Genomic DNA, 14,778 nt, shown 5'->3' on the forward strand with positions numbered 1-14,778 from the left:
TTTTTTAAATGCTGGAATTAACCTGCCTCTTGTGAATCTGGTGACCTTCCACCCCCCCCCCTTCCACACAGACCCCCCCCCCCCCCCCACATGATCCACCTCCAGACTCCACACAATAATACACACACATGGACACACCTAAGACTCACCTCCACACAGTAACACACATGCATTGATGCTCACACAATGTAACACAACCATTCAAATGTTGCCACAGACTGGGGGGTTCTAAACCCACTCCTCAGGACATAACCCAACCAGTCCGATTTTGAATATGCACCACCTCCACTGTATGGAAATGTATCTCATGCATATTCATGGTGGACAGCCTGAAAACCTGACTGAGGACTGAGTTGAGAACCCCTTGCTCTTTCCTGGTGAAATATGTTTAATGTAGCTGCATTTATGATTTGAACTGAAATCTTTGCTGTACATTTATTTATGCAAAGAATTTCTGTATATATTGTAATTTTACAAAAAGATAATTTCTTGAATTGAATTGATTTGGCTTCTCTGCTAAGGCTATGCAACATATGTAGCGAGAATGTAAATAGGATAGAGTCTGCTCTATTAATTTATTAAATATACACAGACCTTGATAAGAATTTGAATGAATGGTGTTTGTGCTCTTTTACCTGAAAAGGGGGTGAGATGAAACCCCTAAAACTGAGACGTCTCCAAACACAGACACAGCTCTGCCAATGCACCTCACTCCTTCCCCTACAGCTCCCCTTTGCTATTCCAGTACTGAGACCCCAGTGGCATCACAATTTTACTCCTGGGATATACAGAAGCTGAGACTGCAGGACTGGTGAGCTGTGTTTCCCCATTCTGCACTATTCCCTATAGCACCTCCTGCTGGGAGAAGCTGAGACTCCAGGAACTGTGAGTTTCCCCACACCCAGAGCATCTGCACTTGTCCTTATGGTGCCTCCTGCTGGGAGAGGCTGGGACTGCAGGAGCTGTGATATCCTTTCACACCCAGCAGTCCTGCCCCATTCCTTACAGTGTTTCCTGAATAATGCTGTGCTGGCCTCCCATTTTTTCGAAATACCTGGAGTCTTCAATTAGCAGTAACAGTGAGAGTGATCAGTGCTGTTTCCCTTCCTGCTTGTTCTAAAGTATCTGCCCAGTGGCACCAGCACAGAGAAGCCACTTCTGAGCAGGGCCTGAGGTGGCATTTCTGAGCTGAGACAGAGAGTTGCCCAGGAAAAGGGCTGTAAGCATATTGGGTTAATCACAGTCTTCCTCATCCTATTACATAAGTGGCTTTTACCTGATCCCAATCACTCCAAGTGCTGATGGAAGCTGTAAACAGACCATCAGGAGAAGCTCCATCTCTTAAGTAGGGCTCTGGTAATTATCTCAGTGGATTGATGGAGGGCAGGATGTTTCCTCAGGGCAGGGGATGTAGTCAGTGTCTGTGCAGTAATTCTACTCCTCACCACCAGGTGCTGTGACAGGGAGTTCGTCTCAAATTAACTCTTTGGTAAGTGCTCACTGGGCTTTGTGACAGTGTGGTGGGAATTGTGTCTTGTGTTTTCTCTATTGGGATCATGTCTTCCCTTCCCTTATTCCAGTGACTGTGAGGTGGCAGACCCCAGACACTGACCTGCACATAGGTATGTGTGTGCTGTGTGATACCTATGTCCGCAGGAATAGTGTGTGCTGGACACAACCCCTGCCCCCCACTTCATTTACATAAGCACGCCAAACATAGAATACAAGTTCACAAATTAGAAATAGAAATATGCAGACACAAACTGAGCTGAAAACCTCAAGATGTCAATCTGTCTGCAGTGCAAGACCAGAGAAAAAGAAGCAGAAATGCATTTCCTCCTGTACTGAGCTAAATCCAGAGAGAGGAGAGAAATCAGACTTCTTTGTTAAGATGGCATGTCAGAAAATCACCATTCTTGAAGGTGGCTGAAAGTAGGCGCAGTATTCACAGCATTCAGCAAACGCAGACCCAGGGATGTGATTATGTCAGGGGTGTAACATACAGGTGACTGCAGATAAAGACCAATGTGGCTCTTTCAGTCTGCCTGGTAAAATGCATAGAGCTGAACCCAACTAGCAGTGCAGGTTACCTCCTTCCCCATGCCCTTGTTTTAAAGGCTGTACCCACCATGCTGTGCAGCTTACTTTCCTCATGGTTTCTGAAAAGTTTGCAAAAGTCACTTCCCAGCTGTTTAGAGCTGAGGTGCTCCATTCTTGCTTTGCATCCTCTCACCAGGTAGGGATTCACTCCCTGTTGACTTCCAGAACCATTTTTGTTCCCACCACCTCTTTGGGAGGCTGTTCCAGGCATTCACCTCCTTGCTGTGAAAAAATATTTCCTTACATGGCTTTTTATTCCACATTTCATGTCCTCTAGGTTGAGAGCTTCCCTCGATTCGAGGCTTTGCTTGTTCAGTAATCCCTTTCAAGTTTTAAAGGTCTGTATCATATCCCCTCTGTTCCTCATTCCTCCAGTCTGTTCTTATAACCTCCACTGTAAGTGAGACCTCAAAGCAAGATTTTTGGCTTCTGCCATTTGTGCAACTGTACACATTGATGTCTGACATTTGTGTGTCCAAAAGTCCTCAATGTAATTGTGCTGAATTCCAGGGCAAGATGTGCATCCTCAGAGCAGAAAGGGAGATCATAGCTGCCCCAGGCAGTTCCTGTGAAGGAGGAGGGATCAGGCCCTCTGTTCAGGGCGGTGGAGTTGAAAAGCCTGTTCCATCCTCCTGGGGTAGCTATGATCTCCCTTCTGCTCCTAGGACATGCACCTCACACCAGAGGCTAGCCAGCCCAGCACTTTGCACTTGGAGATCAGTGCAGGGCAGGGACTTTTAGATACTGGTGCCCAAAAGTCACAGGCACCCATGAAGACACTCAAATGGCAAAGCCCAAAAGTCATGTACAATCAGCATTGTCTCTTATGGGCACATTATCACCTGCTCCTTTCTTGTGCTGGTCATGCCTGTCTCTATCCTACTGGCTTTATTTGCCAACTTGTCACATTGTTTCATCACCCTGAGGTCTCTGTTCTGGCCTCTCACCTCCTATTGCACTCGTATCACTCTGCACATCTTCACATTAAAGGTTCACTGCCAGGTCTTTGATCAGTCTTCTAGTTTTTCTAGATCATTCCTTAGGAGTGGAGGAGTGGCCTAGTGGTCAGAGCACCATTTGCAATCCAGAGGTGGCCAGTTCAAATCCCACTGCTGCTCCTTGTGATCTTGGGCAAGTCACTTAACCCTTCAACTTAGATTGTGAGCTCTCCTGTGACAGAGAAATATCCAGAGTACCTGAATGTAACTCACCTTGAGCTACTACTGAAAAAGGTGTGAGCAAAATCCAAATAAATAAAATAAATATGTCCACTGCTTCATGGGTGTCCATTCATGTTACTGGCAAAAAAAGGCAAATTTTCCCTTCTGCCCCTTTGGCAATATCGCTCACAAAGATATTGAACAGAATCAGTTCAAGAACCAATCCCCCAGGTACTCCAGTCATCACCTTTTTTTCTTCGGAGTGAATTCCAGTTACCACTACACTCTGCCATCTGTCAGTGAACCAACTTGGCATCCACCCCTAGGCCACTCAGTTTATTCTTCATGGAATTTCCAAAAGTAGATATGATATTCCTCTTCCCTCTTCTGCTAAGCCAGTCACACATGGACATCTTCTTAATGTCATTCTTTCCACCTGCTCCTTAGTTGTCTTCCTTTGAGAATTGCTACAATGTACCCAGGCTAAAACATATCAATTAAGGAAACTCACACTATTGATTTTCAATCTCATATTATAAGTAGAGTAATAGCAGACATGTTATTCTGTAATGTCTTGTCAACCAACCATCTTAGTAATACATGAAGGGTGTGCCCAAAGAGCAGATCTACTTTCTGTACTAGATGCAGAGCTAAAAACAAACAAAAAAAACAAATCAGGAGGGGGCCTTCCACCATCTCTGTGCCTCTGTGTGTATGCATACCGTGTGCGTTTGTGGTGTGTGTTCCTGTCTCCACCTCCCTTTCTCCCTCCCTCCCTTCCTCTGGTTCCCCGGAGCTCCACCTTTGCTTGAGCAGAGGAGCGATTTCAGCACTATCGACTGTGGACAGCTCCTGTCCCTCCTCTAGCACCGGCCGCTCCCTGAGCAGGGAGAGGGGCTCGCTCGCCCCCAGCCCCCAATAGATCGCCCTTTCCTCACTGGCAAACAGTCCCTTGCCCTCCCCGCCCCCCTTCCTTTTGTTCCCCACAAGGGACTGAACAGAGCACCAAGGGAGGAACCAGAGAAAGGTAGGATCCTCACCTTTGTTGAGAGTGCTTTGTGATTTCTGTGTGCGCTCGTTTTCCTTTCACCCCCCACCACCTCCCTTCAAGTGTCCATTTGCTGTGTAGATACATCTCTCCTGAACTTCCTCAAGGGAAAATGGCCAAGTTTATCGAGGATTCCTGCTGCTGGGCTTTGATTTGCATCCACTCTACTTTTCCGCCCCTACCTAGCACTAGTTAACTGAGATGCTTGGCCCTGGGGGTACTGAAAAAGGGCAGGAGAGAAGGAAGCACAAGGGTTAAAATGGCAATGAATCGGTGGGGGCAGAGCCTGACTCGTAGCTGCCCCCAAGAGCTTATGTAGCAGCAGCTTAGGAGAAAAAAAAAAAAGGTTTCTTCCTCGTGGTTTGTAGGGAGAGCTATTGTTTTTAAATCATGCTAGAAATTAATATCTTTCCTAGGCAACAATTAATTGTATATATCGTATCTATTTCTGTATGTGGCATGTGGGTCATGTGTGTGCATGTGCGTGTCTATTTCCACATCCACCTGTTATCTTAACCTTATGATAAACAGAGCATGGCATAGACCTATTCTGTAAATGCCCTGTTTCTTCTTTTGGGAAAGAAGGGAGGAGCTCATTCTCACACAATCACCAAAGACAGTTTTTCCCTGGAATGCGTCCCTGTTGCCCATCGCCTCCCGGACTCAGCCCCATGCTGGAGTGTCTGCACTCCTGGAAAACGGGAAGTTTGAGTCACTAAGGCAACCCACTGCCACCACCTTTTCCTCCCTGGAGCTTGATACATGGATGGAAGGGATGTTGCATTTCTCCGGAAGGGGGACAGGTCTTCAGGGGGGCTATCTTCTCGCTGCCAAGGCTACAGTTGCCACAGGCCAGGGGTGGGGGAGGGGCTGGAAGGCTAAGAGTTTCCAGGCACATGAACTGCTTTTGATTCCCCTTCTTCTCCCCGCTTCCTCTCCTCCAGCGCTGAGCTGAGTTCTTCAGAAGATAGGATGAGCTCAGCATGGACTGGAAGGGCAGAATATACTGCTCACTGTCTGGTATACAGGAAAGGATACTTCTGTGTGTGTGCATGGGGAGGGGGAGGTTAAGCCCCACCCTCCTCCCCTCTTTAGCACTTCAGAGTATGTAGGTTTGGGGTGTTTTACCTACCCAGATATAGCAAATCCCTCCTTCCCCACCTATACTGTGGATAAGCACATGTAAACCTTGCAGTCCAGGCCATTCCCTGTTTTCATGAGGTGGGACCATATGGTGTGCTTTAGGAAGAGTAGTCAGACAGACAAACAGGTCTGTAGCCATTAAATGAGATCAGGACAAGGGAGGATTTAAAACTTCATCTGATTGCTTGGGTTTGCTCTCTCCTCTTCCACCCCTCCCCTAGGAAAAGCAGGAAGAAGTGTCACAGATAGCTCTGTCATATACAGGGGCATGACACATACAGAATTACTTCTACATCCAAGCATATAGATGTCATCTGGCACCTGAGATATTTCACATGTGAGAGAGTGTCATGGCACATGGGGTATTTCACACACACAACTGTATCATGACTGATGCCACATGGCCATCTATAAATTCTTGTTTTGCATCTGTTTAATTTTTGTTACATTTGTACCCCACCCCACTCACGGCAGGCAATGGAGTGTTAAGTGAGTTGCCCAGAGTCACAAGGAGCTGCCTGTGCCGGGAATCAAACTCAGTTCCTCAGGACCAAAGTCCACCACCCTAACCACTAGGCCACTCCTCCAACAGCTTTGAAACAAATCTCCCACAAATATAGAGAGTATTCTTTATAGAAAGATTCAGCACAGAGTGTGTTTGCAACATTTGGAATTTGAAGAAGGAGAGACAGAGAGTGAGAGGCAGTGTGTAAAATGTTTCTCCTTTGAGCGTAAGGAAGACTTTGTAGCAGGAGTGAGTATGTCTGTTGTCTTTCTGATGTGTGAGAAGGGACTTGCCAGAAGCATGGGGTCTGTCATGTTTCAGCTGTGAATGTAGCAGGAGCTCTTCAGAAGGAATTTCTCATTCCCATCTGTTTCTCTCTCCAGGTTAAGATCATATGTTGAACTTTGAAATTAATTGGCCTGTAGCCCCCCACTGCTCTCTTCCAAGTCTTTAGGACTTTAGTTCAAGCTAGAGCAGCTTGAATTTGGCTGCCTGCTTGGCTAATCACAGAGTAAGAACATAAGAGTAGCCATACTGGGTCAGACCAATGGTCCATCTAGCCCAGTATCCCATTTCCAACAGTAGCCAATCCAGGTCACAAGTACCTGGCAGAAACCCAAATAGTAGCAACATTCCATGCTACCAATCCCAGGCCAAGCAGTGGCTTCCCCCATGTCCATCTCAATAACAGACTATGGACTTTTCCTCCAGGAACTTGTCCAAACCTTTTTCGAACCCAGATATGCTAACCGCTGGTACCACATCCTCCAGCAAAGAGTTCCAGAGCGTAACTATTCTTTGAGTGAAAAAAACATTTCCTCCTATTCTTTTTAAAAGTATTTTCATGTAATTTCATTGAGTGTCCCCTGGTGTTTGTAGTTTTTGAAAGAACAAAATATTGATTCACTTCTCATTCTACACCACTCAGGATTTTGAAGACCTCAATCATATCCCTCCTCAACTATCTCTTTTCCATGCTGAATGGCCCTAACCTCTTTAGCCTTTCCTCATATGAGAGGAGGTCCATGGGGGACATGGCAGTGGGGGAAGCTCTGCACAGCCCATACTTCAATGTCATGTCTCTTCATCTTGTACAAATGAGCACACTGGCTTCCAGGTCTGTGCTACAGAGATATCCCCCAGTTAGAGAGCCAGTGTGAAAAGAAAGTTTCCTTCTGGTCTCAGAGCAGGCACTTTCCAGGGACAGAGTCTCTGCAGGCATGCAGACTTTCTTTCAGGGAAAGAAAATTTGGTGATTGAGGAGCTGCAAACCCTGAGAAGTCTTGAAAGGAGGAGGAAGGAGAAGCAATCTGTCTTATCCTACTGTGTTTAAGGAGTTTCCATGGAAACAAGAAAATAGTGGCAGAGAGTGAGAGAAACTGGAAAAAGGTGCAAAGCACTAGAGTGAAGTCTGTAGAGGTGATGATATGGGAAGAGATATTTAAGAGGGTGACTCCATTGAAGTCCATGGGGGTGAATGATGTGGGGAAGAGATACTTAAGAAGGTGAAACCATTGAAGTCTATGGGGGTGAATGATGTGGGGAATAGATACTTAAGAAGGTGAAACCATTGAAGTCTATGGGGGTGAATGATGTGGTGAAGAGATACTTAAGAAGGTGAAAACATTGAAGTCTATGGGGGGTGAATGATGTGTGGAAGATATACTTAAGAAGGTGAAACCATTGAAGTCTATGGGGGTGAATGATGTGGGGAAGAGATACTTAAGAAGGTGAAACCATTGAAGGCTATGGAGGTAAATGATGTGGGGAAGATATATTTAAGAAGGTGATACCATTGAAGTCTATGAGGGGGGGATGATGGAGAGAAGAACGTTTAACAGGGTGATGTCATTGAAGTCTATGGGGGTGAATTATGGAGGGAAGAGATGTTTAAGAGGGTGACTCCATCGAAGTCCATGGGGGTGAATGATATAGGGAAGAGATATTTAAGAGGGTGACTCCATTGAAGTCCATGGGGTTGAATGACGGAGGGAAGACATGTTTAAGAGGGTGATACCATTGAAGTCTATGGGGGTGATTGATGGAGGGAAGACATATTTAAGAGGGTGACACCATTGAAGTCTATGGGGGTGAATGATGTGGGGAAGAGATACTTAAGAAGATGAAACCATTGAAGTCTATGGGGGTGAATGATGTGGGGAACAGATGTTTAAGTGGGTGATGCTATGAATTCTCTGGGGTTGAATGACATTTTTATGGAGTCTGGTGGTAACTCTGTTTGGCTGCTCATGTATAGGAACTCTAGTTCAGGGCCTCATGTGTGTGTTTAGCTCTCTCTGCCTGTCACATCCCTGCTTTCCCTCCTCATCTGAAATGTCTGAGCCTGGCTGAGGTTCAGTGGGTTGTTGTACAAGAGGAATCTCATCTCAGTCCATGTGTGGAGGACTTTTAGCTGTGCCCAGGGGTCTTTTTCTCCTAGAGATCTGACTGCTCCTTCCAAATAAGGCAGCCAGTTCCCTTTGAACTCTCTGCAGGCACACTAACCTTGAGACTGCCAGAGAGGTCTCACACAGACTGTCTCTTCCTTGTAAGAATGTGTGTGTGTCTCTCTCTATCCCTGGCTCTAGTTGCCTCTTTGTTCTCTGCCCTGACAGCTTGTCCCTGTGTTGCCACAATAATTCACAGAGTTAAACAGACAAGTCTTGGATTCTGCTACTGGTCTGGATTGCCCACGGATGCCAGAGATTTTGTATCTATATTTTCCCCTCTTTCCCCCAGGACCAGAGATTTGTTTTCCACCTCTCTCTAAGTGGTGAGTTGAGACACACAAGAATCTGGGGCCCAGAGCTGTAGCCCTTTGATTTTCTTCCCCATCCTGAGGGGAATAATCCCTATGAGCATGTCTACGCGAGGGAGTGTGATTACTGTTCAAAGCCTATGTACTTTGGACTGTTTGTTACACAAGGGGCTTACATGTTAGGGTCAGACACAGACTTTCTAAATCCTCCTCGGAGACAGGGAGGGTGATGGAGAAGAGGAAACATTTGTAGGAGAGATGCTGGGGATTAGTCATTGTGAAAATTATTTGCAAATCCCTGACTGAATTGATTAGATGTAGCCTTGTGACCCAGGGAAGTTTGTGCTCCTGAATGAATGTAGCTCAGTGTTTCTCAAGTCAGTCCTGGAGTACACCCTTGCTAGTCAGGCTTTCAGGATATCCACAATAACTATGCATGGAAGAGATTTGCATATAATGGAGGCAGTGTATGCAAATCAATCTCATGTATAATCAGTGTTGATATCCTGATTGACAAGGGGCTGCTCCAGGACCAACTTGGAAAACACCAATGTAGCCAACAGGCTTGTGCCTGGGAAAGTCACCATCCACCTCTGGAGGGAGGGCAGGGGAAGGAGGAGGAGCTGGGGTCATGAACGGTTCATCTTCAGCAATAGGAGGATTGCTGAAGTCATATCACTAGGCCAGGGACGCAGGAGTTCAGGCCTCAACTACCACAAATACACCAGGTTTTCAGGATATCCCTAATGAATATGCATGAGGAAGATCTGCATGGACACTACCTCCACTGTATGCAAATATGCAAATATGTTGATGCAAAATCATTAGGGATGTCCTGAAAATCTGGCCTGTTTGAAGCACTTGAGGCCTGAACTCCTGCATCTCCGTCCCATCTTCCCCCAAGTCCTCCACTTTCGATCCAAGGTTGGGCTGATGTGACCAATTGGCTCCATTTCCAACCTGGTCCTCATTCTAACCCCATCACCGGCATCGGCTTATTGTTCTGGTTTCCTGAATGAAAACCAACTGGCTGCCTTAACTGGGGTCCCCCACCCACCCCATTCCCAGATCTGCCAGCATGGTGGGTTAATGCGCCATTCTTGGGGGATATGGGGACTACAGCATCTCTCTAGGTCAAAGCTTCTCAACAAAGTTCTTGAGGCACTCCTAGACCCATCGGGATTCCAGGATATCCACAATGAATATGCATGAGATATATTTTCATGCACTGCCTCCTTGGTATGTAAATCTATCTCATGCATATTCATTGTGGATATCCTGAAAACCTGATAAGACAAGGTGTGTCTCAAGGACAGGGTTGAGAAGCATTGCTCTAGGTCAATGCTTGTCCATCCTTTCCTGGTGGACCACCTAGCCAGTTGGGTTTTCAGGATTTCCACAGTGAATACACAAGAGATACATTTGCATACATTGGAGAACTGGATCTCTATCTCATGAATATTCATTGCAATAATCCCATGAATCAGACTGGCTAGGGATGGGAAATAGGACTTGATATATCGCCTTTCTGAGGTTTTTGCAACTACATTCAAAGCGGTTTACATATATTCAGGTACTTATTTTGTACCAGGGGCAATGGAGTTTTAAGTGACTTGCCCAGAGTCACAAGGAGCTGCAGTGGGAATCGAACTGAGTTCCCCAAGATCAAAGTCCACTGCACTAACCACTAGGCTACTCTTCTACTAGAAGGTTGAGGATGACGAGCTAAGCCTGCCATCGGCTGCCCCTGTGCCAGTCACCTGCTTCCTTGCATTGGCAGACTCTGTAGATGTGAAAGAGGGAATCACACTGCCCTCCTGATAATACCACCCCCACCCCCTTAAGAGCAGAATTAGGTGTGTTATTAAAAAGAGACACTCTATCTGCAACTGTGAAGTCTCACACATACACACACTCACTCTCCCTTAGAGGAAGAGAGAGAGAACAAGGTGGGGACTCGGGGGCCGGGGTGAGGGGAGTCAGTGAGGGGCTTAGTGGGGTGGACCAATCAAGCTGTTGTGAGCTCTGCCTGCTTCCAGCTCTTTCCCAGTCTGACCAATACTTAAACCAGGTTGGTGTGTTGGTGCTTGGGGGTTTCCATAGCAACTGGGCTCTTTCCCAGGGCTGCACTGTGCAGCCTTCCTATCAGGCCACCCACGCAATCTGGTAAAAGGTAAACCGAAAGGGAAAGAGAGGGAGAGAAGGAGATGGGGTGGGTGGGGGGGGGGGAGGGAAGGTTAGACAGAGAGGTTGGAGGCGCTAGAAGAGGTAGAACCCGATTACAAGGCTGCCAACAGGACAAGACTTTAGCATCACTCAGGACAGCCAAAACACCGGGTTTGTAGGCAAGAAGAGGTGAAAAGGAAGTAGGGTCAGTGTAACCATGAGATAATCTAGGCATTGCCTAGGGCGGCAAAGAGCAGCTGCAATCAACGCAAAAAAACAGATTCCAATAGCCCTACAAACTCAGAGCCACCGGTGTGTGTGTTTTCAGTTACTAAATGACCTCATTAGATTATACGTTTACAAACCAAAGTTTAATGATGAAAAGCTTATGTCCAAATATGTATTTTTGCGTTATTGCTCTGGGGGATCCTGTGTTGAGGTAATCATGGTGCTCAGTTTAATTAGCAAAATCCGGAAGGGGGGGGAGGAGGCTCACACTGCTAAGAATAAGGATCCTTTGTAAGTTGTCCTCTCTTTTATTTACCCAACACAAAGTTTCCTGAACAAGAAATTGGGCAAGGGTTGAGGTGTTTATCACCTGTCACACACTCCCAATGTCCTATCAGTCCTCCAGGAATCAGTCTGACGCCTTCCGAGTCCCGTTATCCCACTGCATCCTATGGCAGAGAATGCCCTGGGGTTACTGTGTGCCCCCTCCTCCCAGAGTTTCCAAGTTACCCAGTTCCAAGAGGGAGATTTCAGGCCAGTCCTGGATTTGTGTGAAGCTCATCTTGTTGCATTATGGGACCTGCAGCACTGAACTCAATCAAGGAGGTTTGATGACAGGAAATGGCCTGAGCCTATCTGGCACATTCTCCAAAGACAAGCAGGCTGATATTCTCACAAGTGGGTGACGCCACGTCGGCCCCAGAGGATTTTAAAGCAAAATCTAAAAATCTCTTCTACGGCGTTCCGTCACGCGAGCGATCGCACTGCGCATGTGCGCACACCTCTTCCCGCTCGCTGTGCAGACACGCCCCTCAGTTTTTCTTTTTCCGCGTCTGAGGAGACACGGAGTTCGTTAGTGCTTCGTGTTTTCTTCAGGTCCTCGGAGTAAAATCTCTTTTTTTATTTTACCCTTTTGGGTGTTCTTTATTTTTTCATTTGTACTCTTTCATGGCAGACTCATTGTGGCTTATATATACAGGTACTTTTTTTGTACCTGGGGCAAGGAAAAGTTAAGTAGTTGCCAGAGTCACAAGGGGCTGTGCCTGAAAGGAAAACAAAGCATATAAGCTTCTCTTTTTCTTTTTTCTTATAAAAGTGCTGGTATATTGTTATCTGTGGGCTCTCTCTCGCCAGCAAACTAAACAAGCCCACATTTTTAGGATCCATTTATTAAAACTTTACAAATGGCTCTCCAGAGCTGTGAGAGCCTGCTTCAGCACAATATCAGTGGTGTAACCTTTGAAGTGAGTCTCCACCCGCCTCGGCGCCTCCTGCTCTGCAGGTCATTCGGGCGCATCGGAGGATGTGTCTTGGGCCGGATCATCTCCCTGTGAAGCGCAAGTAGTGTCTCAAAGACGAGACGTATTCTACTCTGCCAGGGATGCCCAAAGGAGATCATTCTGGAGTCCGACAGAGACCGATGCACGCTGGGTATAGTTATGCATCGAATAGGTCTCCACCTGCCTCGGCGCCTCCTGCTTGGCAGGTCATTCGGGCGCATCGGCGGATGTGTCTTGGGCCAGATCATCTCCCTGTGAAGCGCAAGTAGTGTCTCAAAGACGAGACGTATTCTACTCTGCCAGGGATGCCCAAAGGAGATGCCCAGAGCTTTGCTTCCTCTGTTATGGAGGTATCCGGGCTTCAGACATCAGTCGGTGCCGAGAGCGTTGCTCCCTCTGTTATGGAGGTATCCTGGCATTGGACGTCGATACACCGGTACCAGGTATCATCAGTGCCATCGGTACCGGGTATCATCGGTGCCGTGGATACCATCGGTACCGGGTGTCATGGGTACCGTCGGTACCGAGTATCTTCGGTACCGTCGGGTACCGAGTATCTTCGGTACCATGGGTGCCGTCGGTACCGAGTGTCATCGGTGCCATGGGTACTGTCGGTACCGAATATCATCGGTGCATCGGTACCGAGGAGTATCGGTACCAGGAACATTGGTACCATGGTCGGTGCCATGGGTCCCGTCGGTACCGGGTATCATCAGTACCATGGGTCCCGTCGGCACCGGGTATCATCGGTACCATGGGTGCCGTCGATACCGAGTGTCATCGGTGCCATGGGTGCTGTCGGTACCGGGTATCATGGGCACCATCGGCACCAGGTATCATGGGCACCATCGACTATCGGTACCAGGTATCATCGCCCATCGGTACCGAGTATCATGAGTACCATCGGTACCATAGTATCAGGTATCGTCGGTACCGTGGATACATGGGTATCAGGTATCATGGATGCCGTCGGCACATGAGTACCATCGATACCAGATATCATGACCAGGTACCATCAGTGCCATGGGTGCCATTGGTACCAGGTGTCATGAGCACCGTCGGTGCCATGTGTACCATCGGTACCGTCGGTGCTGTTGGTGCCGGATATCATGGGTACCATCGGTACCACATGTCATGGGTACCATCGGTACCAGGTATCATGGGTACCATCGATACCAGATATCATGACTATCATCGGTACCAAGTACCATGGGTACCATTGGTACCGGGGGCCATCGGTACCATGTGTATCATCGGTACCGTCGGTGCCATGGTCTAGCAGTCTGGTTTCGATTCCCTTGCATTTCCAGATTTTGTCCTTGGCTTCGGGACCATGGGTACCATTGGATGCCATGGGTGCTACCGCCTCCTGCGGCATCTAGCTTTTCACCTGGTCTCCTTCACCGATGCTGCCTCTGGTATGGGTGTTCGCACCCTACTGGGGCAACTTCTCGACCCCGTAGTAGAACTTACCGCGCCTCCATATCGGACGCGTTTGAATCTGAGCTGCTCTGTTTGAGTAGTTAGCTCAGTTCAATGATGGTTCATCTGACATTACAGTGGAGATTGTGAATCCCAATGCCCAGATGCTCGAGGTCCTGGACTACCATCTTCACCTGAGTCTTCTGCCACTCAGAACAGATAGGAGTTCTAAGAACTTACTTCGGCGCCCCCGGAGCCAGAGCATACATCCTTAGCCTCTTTTGGAGAATGGCGTACCAGGCTGGCATGATCGCGTCCAAAATCAAGTCCTGTCAGATCTTTACGAGCATTCCCACCGGAGTAGGCTAAACCTTTTCACCAAGTGGTCAGGTAGCACACGGTGTGTCGCAGGTTCCTGTCCAAGGGCATTTTCGACACTTGTAATGTAACACCTAGATTTCTGCTCTAGGTACAGTGATGCGCAGACTCTCATGACTGTGTGCCTCTCACCTGGAGGAGGAGACTCAGCAGAAAATTGTAGATATGCTGTGCATACACTTCCTCATCTCGGAAGTTCTTTAGAGAGAAGAGTAGTTTTCCTTGTGCCTTAAGGGGTCGTACCTATACTCCTACTTCTCGACAGCCGGTTCAGGCTATGCCTCAGCACGCTCGTTCTAGTCAGCGGCGTGCACCTAATCAGGCCCCTGCAGCTATTCCCCAGGAACCAGAGAGGGGTTTTTGACTGGCTCCAATTCAGCATAGCCACTATTAAAAAAAAAAAAAAAATGTCCGTTCCGGCCAATCTGCCTGTCGGGGGGGAAGTTTAAATTTTCTCCACCAAAGGTGACTTCTTTTATCCTCCAACCGGTGGGGTTTTTTCAAATAGTCCGGTTAGGATACATTCTCAATCTGGAATCAAACCCTCCACATTGTTCATTGGAAGCTTAATCCTTTAGCTTCCATCAAAA

Source organism: Microcaecilia unicolor, chromosome 3 (genome assembly GCF_901765095.1).
Source record: "Microcaecilia unicolor chromosome 3, aMicUni1.1, whole genome shotgun sequence".
Taxonomy (NCBI): domain Eukaryota; kingdom Metazoa; phylum Chordata; class Amphibia; order Gymnophiona; family Siphonopidae; genus Microcaecilia; species Microcaecilia unicolor.